At 38.5% G+C, this 8,421-nt stretch overlaps 1 long non-coding RNA gene across 1 annotated transcript in view; it reads right to left on the bottom strand.

Annotated features, from left to right (window-relative positions):
* The window catches only part of LOC132875947 (uncharacterized), a 6,379-nt gene extending 1,881 nt beyond the window's left edge, over nt 1–4,498 (bottom strand). The window contains exons 1-2 of the long non-coding RNA XR_009651900.1: nt 4,229–4,498; nt 3,517–3,529 (exon numbers count right to left, since the gene is read on the bottom strand). This is a non-coding gene — a long non-coding RNA (uncharacterized LOC132875947). The remainder of the gene's footprint in view (nt 1–3,516; nt 3,530–4,228) is intronic.
* Nucleotides 4,499–8,421: the final 3,923 nt, after the last annotated feature.

The following is an 8,421-nucleotide window of genomic DNA, read 5'->3' as shown; positions in this document are numbered from 1 at the left end:
AGATTCTGATGGAGTCTGGCTGTGGTGTGTGTTATATGTTGCATGTTTGTTGTGTCTTTTACTCGACATGGTAAACGTCTCTGCCTCCATTATTGCAGTGCAGTGGGGTTACGCACAGGAGCATTGTGGGAAAGAAACTGACTGATGGAAATGGAATCTCACATAATGATCAGAGTCCTTCATGTAAACATGATCTGAAAATGTTTTTTGTGTTTCTCTATGATCCCTGAAATAAAATGTATTGAATACAATAAGTTTATGAAATATCAGCCGTTACCATTAGTGTGAAGTCGAGTTATTTACTTACCGGTGAGAGAGGTCCGGTGTAAAACAACAGAGAGAAATGTAATGTTAGATAAAATACAAAGAGAAAAACTGATGGTTTACAGTCAGAATAGCTGCTAAACAATCTTCACTCTGTGCTTTCAGTACAAAGATGTTCAGCTACAATTTTAACCATTTTAATAAAATGTAACAGACAGTGAATCATTATAAATAGTTGATAAACAATTAAATGCTTCATGGAGTGTTTTTTTCTCAGTGCAGTAACACATATCTGTGATCAACTGTTGAATAAAACACTCCAGATGAAATGAAAATGCTGACCATCAACATATTTTAATCACATTTCTATCTGTATCAGGGAAAAATAAAGACAAGTTCTACTGTCTTCCATAAATGTCCATGTCTCCATGTTTCACAGAAGTGCTGGTGTGATTTGGATCTGGATCAGTTTTCTTTTGACTTCACACTTTCCTCTTTTCATCACTCTGCTCCAGCTTAGTCTTTATCCTATCTGCTCCCAATGTGCACCTTTTTTGAGTCCTTCTGTGTTTTTTTTCTTGTATTTTAATATCTGATTTGTGTATTTTACACTGAGTGCAGAATTATTAGGCAAGTGAGTATTTTGACCACAACATCCTTTTAATGCATGTTGTCCCACTCCAAGCTGTTTAGGCTTGAAAGTCTACTACCAATTAAGTATATCAGGTGCTGTGCATCTGTGTAATGAGAGGGGGTGTGGTCTAATGACATCAACACCCTATATCAGGTGTGCATAATTATTAGGCAACCTCTTTTCCTCTGGCAAAATGGGTCAGAAGAGAGATCTGATAGACTTTGAAAAGTATAAAATTGTGAGATGTCTTGCAGACGGATGCAGCACTCTTGAAATTGCGAAGATGTTGAAACGTGATCACCGAACAATCAAGCGTTTCATTGCAAATAGTCAACAGGGTCGAAAGAAGCGTGCGGGGAAAAAAAAGGCGCAAAATAACTGCACATGATCTGCGGAAAATCAAGCGTGAAGCTAACAAGCAGCCATTAGCATCCAGTTCTGCCATATTCCAGAGTTGCAACATCCCTGGAGTGTCAGAGTACAGGGTGTGCAATACTGAGGGACATGGCCAAGGTAAGGAAGGCTGAAAAACGACCACCACTGAGTAAGGCACACAAGATAAAACGTCAAGACTGGGCCAAGAAATATCTTAAGACTGATTTTTCTAAGGTGCTGTGGTCTGATGAGATGAGAGTGACTCTTGATGGGCCAGATGGATGGGCCTGTGGCTGGATCAGTAATGGGCACAGAGCTCCACTCTGACTCAGACGCCAGCAAGGTGGAGGTGGAGTACTGCTCTGGGCTGGTATCATCAAAGACGAGCTTGTTGGACCTTTTCGAGTTGAGGATGGACTCAAACTCAACTCCCAGACCTACTGCCAGTTCCTGGAAGAAACCTTCTTCAAGCAGTGGTATAGGAAAAAGTCAGCATCTTTCAAGAAGAACATGATTTTCATGCAGGATAACGCTCCATCTCATGCGTCCAAATACTCCACTGCGTGGCTAGCCAGTAAAGGTCTGAAAGGTGAAAAAAATAATGACATGGCCCCCTTGTTCACCTGACCTAAACCCCATTGAGAACCTGTGGTCCATTATAAAACGTGAGGTCTACAAAGAGGGAAAACAGTACACCTCTCTGAACAGCGTCTGGGAGGCCGTGGTTGCTGCTGCACACAATGTTGGTCGTGAACAGATAAAGAAATTGACAGAATCTATGGATGGAAGGCTTTTGAGTGTCCTCATGAAGAAGGGTGGCTATATTGGTCACTGATTTGTTTTTGTTTTGTGTTTGAATGTCAGATATGTTTATTTGCACATCTGGAGTTGTCATATCAGTGTACCTGGTGAAAATAAATAAGTGAAATGGCTACATATTTGGTTTTTATTAAGTTGCCTAATAATTCTGCACAGTGAAAGTTACCTGAACACATACATATTCTCCTAAAATGGCCAAAACTAAAAACACCCCACTCTAACTTCCATACATATTCAGCTTTGATATTTATGAGTCTTTTTGTTTGATTGAGAACATAGCTGTTGTTCAATAATAAAACTAATCCTCAAAAATACAACTTGCCTAATAATTCTGCACTCTGTGTATACTAACAGGAGACAGTTACACTGAAGATGAATTGCCAGCTCAAACTCAATTGACATATGCGTTCTGTTATGGTTCTCTACCTTTATTAATTTAAAGTCCACATTTAGTGTCTAATTTATTTTAACACGTCTGTGATCAAGTGTTGAATAAAACACTCCATATGAAGTGAAAATTCTGAGCATCACCATATTTTAATCACATTTCTATCTGGATCGGGGAAAAATAAAGACAAGTTCTACTGTCTTCCATAAAGGTCCATGTCTCCATTTAACAATATGAAGGTCACATTTAGTGTGCAATTTACTCTCTGGTAAAAATGTCTCTGAATGTTTCAGTTTAAACTGCTATTAAGCCAATTTCTGATTATTAGCTCCATTAGATCAGATTGTTCACTAATCAGTGTTTGTCGTTTGAAAACAAATGATCAGCTTTTTATCTCTCAGTATCAGTGTGTAGGTCAGATTTCTGTGTCTGTAGAACACTAATGACAAACTAGACAGCAGCATGATGAATGTTCTGCCAGCGATCACAGTCTGTTGTGTTCACTACACTATGCTGATGATGCTCATATATCTATGTGCTACTGCACTCTGAACACACAGCACAGTCTAATCTATTCCATCTCATCTCATCTCATTATCTCTAGCCGCTTTATCCTTCTACAGGGTCGCAGGCAAGCTGGAGCCTATCCCAGCTGACTACGGGCGAAAGGCGGGGTACACCCTGGACAAGTCGCCAGGTCATCACAGGGCTGACACATAGACACAGACAACCATTCACACTCACATTCACACCTACGGTCAATTTAGAGTCACCAGTTAACCTAACCTGCATGTCTTTGGACTGTGGGGGAAACCGGAGCACCCGGAGGAAACCCACGCGGACACGGGGAGAACATGCAAACTCCACACAGAAAGGCCCTCGCCGGCCCCGGGGCTCGAACCCAGGACCTTCTTGCTGTGAGGCAACAGCGCTAACCACTACACCACCGTGCCGCCTTCTATTCCATCTGCACAATAAATATATTATTCATGCAGCATCAAGACATCACTATCAGAGAAAAGTGGTTTATACTCACGAAATGCTGCCCCCTGTGAAAGTAAATAATACAGTGTGAAGATTTTATGCATGAATACAAATGTGAATGTGAAATGTGGCTTACTGCTGTTAGCTTAACGAGACAAAATGCTCAGCCGAATCAAGTCTTTAATGCCTTTTCAAAATATGGTGTAATTGTTACTCAGAGCAAGTGATGGCAATTATTCTGTCTACAAGCACTGAAAACTGTTAAAGCTATGATTTATGTTTATTGTGAAGTGTCAGTAAATGTTATATTACTGTTCATTTCAGGAAGAACACAATTATGAGTCCCGACTGATGAAGATAATCCAAAAAGGCGAAAATGTTCCTTTGATTTTCGTTCAGTAGAAAACTATTCTATCCAGAGGAATCCTGGGAAATTGTATATGTTCATTCTTATATGAAAATCTGATGGAGTCTGGCAGTGGTGTGTGTTATATGTTGCATGTTTATTGTGCCTTTTACTCGACATGGTAAACGTCTCTGCCTCCATTATTGCAGTGCAGTGGGGTTACGCACAGGAGCATTGTGGGAAACAAACTGATGGATTGAAATGGAATCTCACATAATGATCAGAGTCCTTCAGGTAAACATGATCTAAAAATGCTTTTTGTGTTTCTATTTGATTCCTGAATTAAAATGTAGTAAATGCAATAAGTTTATAAAATATCAGCCGTTACCATTAGTGTGAAGTCGAGTTATTTACTTACCGGTGAGAGAGGTCCGGTGTAAAACAACAGAGAGAAATGTAATGTTAGATAAAATACAAAGAGAAAAACTGATGATTTACAGTCAGAATAGCTGCTAAACAATCTTCACTCTGTGCTTTCAGTACAAAGATGTTCAGCTACAATTTTAACCATTTTAATAAAATATAACAATAGACAGTGAATCATTATAAATAGTTGACTTTTAAACAATTAAATGCTTCATGGAGTGTTTTTTCTCAGTGCAGTAACACATATCTATGATCAACTGTTGAATAAAACACTCCAGATGAAGTGAAAATGCTGAGCATCACCATATTTTAATCACATTTCTATCTGTATCGGGGAAAAATGAAGACAGGCAAGTTCTATTGTCTTCTATAAAGGTCCATGTCTCACTGCCTATATTTAACAATCCAAAGGACACATTTATTGTGTAATTTAATTTCCTTTCTGATGTAAAAATGTCTCTGATTGGTTCAATATCAATTTAAACTGAAACAATTTCTGATTATTAGCTCAATTTGATCAGATTGTTCATTAATGAGTGTGTTTGATTTGTAAACAAGCAACCAGCTTTTTATCCCTGTGTGTAGGTCAGATTTCTGTGTCTGCAGAACACTAATGACAAACTAGACAGCAGCATGATGAATGTTCTGCCAGCGATCACAGTCTGTTGTGTTCACTACACTATGCTGATGATGCTCATATATCTCTGTGCTACTGCACTCTGAACACACAGCACAGTCTAATCTATTCCATCTGTATAATAAATATATTATTCATGCAGCATCAAGACATCACTATCAGAGAAAAGTGGTTTACACTCACGTCTCACTGCCCCCTGCGAAAGTAAATAATACAGTGTGAAGATTTTACGCAGGATTACAAATGTGAATGTGAAATGTGGCTAACTGCTGTTAGCTTAAAGAGACTAAATGCTCGGCCCAATCAACTCTTTAATGCCTTTTTCAAAATATGGTGTGATTGTTACTCAGAGCAAGTGATGGCAATTATTCTGTCTACAAGCACTTAAACCTGTTAAAGCTATGATTTATGTTTATTGTGAAGTGTCAGTAAATGCAGTGTTTCCCACAGACCAGGTAGCAATTTGTGGTGCTCCACTGTGCCGATGACGGAATCGTGCGCGGTGGAGTCGGTCATTGGGGTGTATGCAAAGTGTTTACAGCGGGCGGTGTTCAAACACACAGTATTTTTCTTCAGAGTCACCTGCTGGGACTATTTTAAAGCTACAAGAAGCATTTGAGATTATTCACTTCAATCTAAATTCTTTTAAGTTCTTTAAGAGAAGACAGCTAAAACAATTTTTACCAGAACCCTGCCTGGTTTCATTCCTCGACCCAACTTTACATTACAGGGCAGGCCATTAGTTTGCTGGGCTTGATGTTGGTGGAAAACCTGTCTTTTTAAATTAATGAAAATTACTCACCAAAATTGAAGTTTTTTACCTTAGTTTTTTGCCTTTTTGGTGGCAATCTTTCAATCATTCTTTAGTTGACATTCAAGGAATAAAGTGCAAAAAAACAAGCTGGAGGTTCTTATTTTAAATATTGAACTCAACACTTACCTCAACCAATACTAAAATGAAATAAATAGTATAATGTAACAACAAAATAATAATAAAATATCATAATTAGATGTAAGAAACCACTTAAGGTAACACCAAGGCAACCAACAATAATGAAAAAGCATTACCCTAATTGCTGCAAAGCCTGCATGCCCTATCAGAACATTTAATTCTGCGTGGCTTCCTGAAAAAAAAAAAAAACTCAAGTGCCCTATCATAAGGGAAGTCATTGGGTTCGGGACCATTTATGGAGATTCTTAAGCAGGCTGCCAGGTGTTCCCCTTGGAGCCTATTCCTGGAGGTCTGTTTTAATCTATGGATAAAAAAGTACATTTTCTTCATCAAAGCACTAAAAATTTCCATTACATCAAAAAATATATACAAAGGAATATTGAATTTATATGTGCTTACCCTATTCATAGCTGAGAAATCCAGTGCAGTGAAGGTTTATCTACTTTTCCAATAAAGCTAATAAAGATGTTTCTTAAAATATTCAGATTTTATGCTTCAGATAGCATCAACTAGGCATCCCCGCGAGTATAACATTTTATTTAGGCTAGTGGGAAATCCTTATTTATTGTGAATGTCAAGCCATTATTAATAACTTCCATGAATGCTGAAGCAGGATAAATGGGATAATGCAATAAGGCCGGTTCCTCGCGTCAAGCTGCTACTGTATGTATTAAAATTGGTTTATAGCCTGACTCAGGGATGTCCGTTTCATGTAAGCAAAGAAGGCTATGATAAAGCTCATCACGAGCACGACGTAGGCTACCGTTTAAAATAAGGGGTCGGAAGGCAAATCAGGGAGGCTGCGTTATTCAGGGATGAGAATGAAAAATATTCAAGGCTGAAAAAAGCCAGGGATTTGGGGGCTGCAGGCACCCAGTGGGGCCCAGGGGCAGGGAGCTAATGATTTTTGGCTATTTTTTTTTTTTTTTACCCCAAAACCATTAATTTTATCAGCAAAAAGTTGCAATGTATTTGGAAATAAATTCCCCTTCTTGGTGGACTACCAGGTGAAAATGATTAATATGGTACAAGAGACTTGTTTTTAATCAATTCACATTTGATGATTTCAAAAAAATCAATGCACCTTTTAATATAAATGAGCTCTACAGTATTATATTTCTGCATTTTTGCTATTCATGTCTTTGAATACTCTAATCCTTTGAAGTGCAAACCAGAAAAATGTTCTGTCATATAATTCTCTTAACCTTTCTTCTGATGTTATCATGGTAGCAGGAGGTCTTGCATATTAAGCAGGCAACATTCAACGTCACTTATCACTTCCCTTTCAACTGTTGTGTGTACTAACGAGGTTTTATCTGGACAGGATGTTGTGTAATACAGATACCATACGGTCAATTTGAAGATCAAGATGGTGATTTTGAATTAAAGAACAGGCGTGTACAATGGGCATTACAAATTGGAATTTTTTTTTTAAATAAAAAACTATAAGTTCATCTCGGCCTAAAAAATTTGTGCAGACGCTCCCGCGTGGCACATGCCAGCAATTCCATCCCCCTATGAAATGAGCAATAAGTAGGAGAGTTGTACACGGTATCATACCTAAAATTTTATCAGAAATATAGATATGATACTATGATTCTCCCCAACATACTACATTAGATAAGCTAACCCCATTTATAAAAGATACACACTTATATATGACGCGTATTTGATATATATGTGATATATATGATGTATATTCATACATTGTTACTATACGGAAATCTTCAGTAAGTTTGGTCTTTTCATGACAGCCTGCTGTAGACCTATAATGCACATGAAATGACACTCCTCACCTCAACATGTCCTTTACAATCATTTAAGCCACCATGGGCAATGCTGAAATCACTGCTGCAAACAGTACATCGCGCGACACTGTCATTATTTTTTACCCTTCTTAGACAGGGAGATTATTAGACAGGGAGATTATTAGACAGGGAGATTCTTTTGTGTAATCTGAGGTGAAGTGGGTTTTGTACTTCCGTTTTTGGGGGCGCGCGCTCTTTCTGCCATGCCGAGCCTATAGGCTGCACTGACTCAACTGAAAACTTTGGTCCTCGAGAAAAGAGAAGCCCGCCCACACTGAAGGCTGATTGGCTTATTTTGCTGAGTAACCCAATCAAGATGCTCTTTGTCTCGCGCACTCCGTCATATGCGCGAGGCAGACATTAATGTTTTGATTGGGAATTTTCTTTTTTTTTTTTTTCAAAATTGCGAGTCTGATTGTGTGGCGCTAGGAATCCATTGTGTGGCGCTGCGCAACACAATTGTCTATGTATGGGAAACCCTGATATGTTACTGTTCATTTCAGGAAGAACACAATTATGAGTCCCGCCTGATGAAGATAATCCAAAAAAGCTAAAATGTTACTTGGACACTTGCCCAAAAGAAAACTATTCCATCCAGAGGAATCCTGGGAAATTTTATATTTTATTCTGATATGATTCTGTATGAGATTCTGATGGAGTCTGGCAGTGGTGTGTGTTATATGTTGTATGTTTGTTGTGTCTTTTACTCGACATGGTAAACATCTCTGCCTCCATTATTGCAGTGCAGTGGGGTTACGCACAGGAGCATTGTGGGAAAGAAACTGACG

The sequence above is a fragment of the Neoarius graeffei genome, chromosome 28 (genome assembly GCF_027579695.1).
Source record: "Neoarius graeffei isolate fNeoGra1 chromosome 28, fNeoGra1.pri, whole genome shotgun sequence".
Lineage (NCBI taxonomy): Eukaryota > Metazoa > Chordata > Actinopteri > Siluriformes > Ariidae > Neoarius > Neoarius graeffei.
The sequence above is the reverse complement of the archived record's forward strand: the minus strand, read 5'-3'. Positions and strand labels throughout refer to the sequence as shown.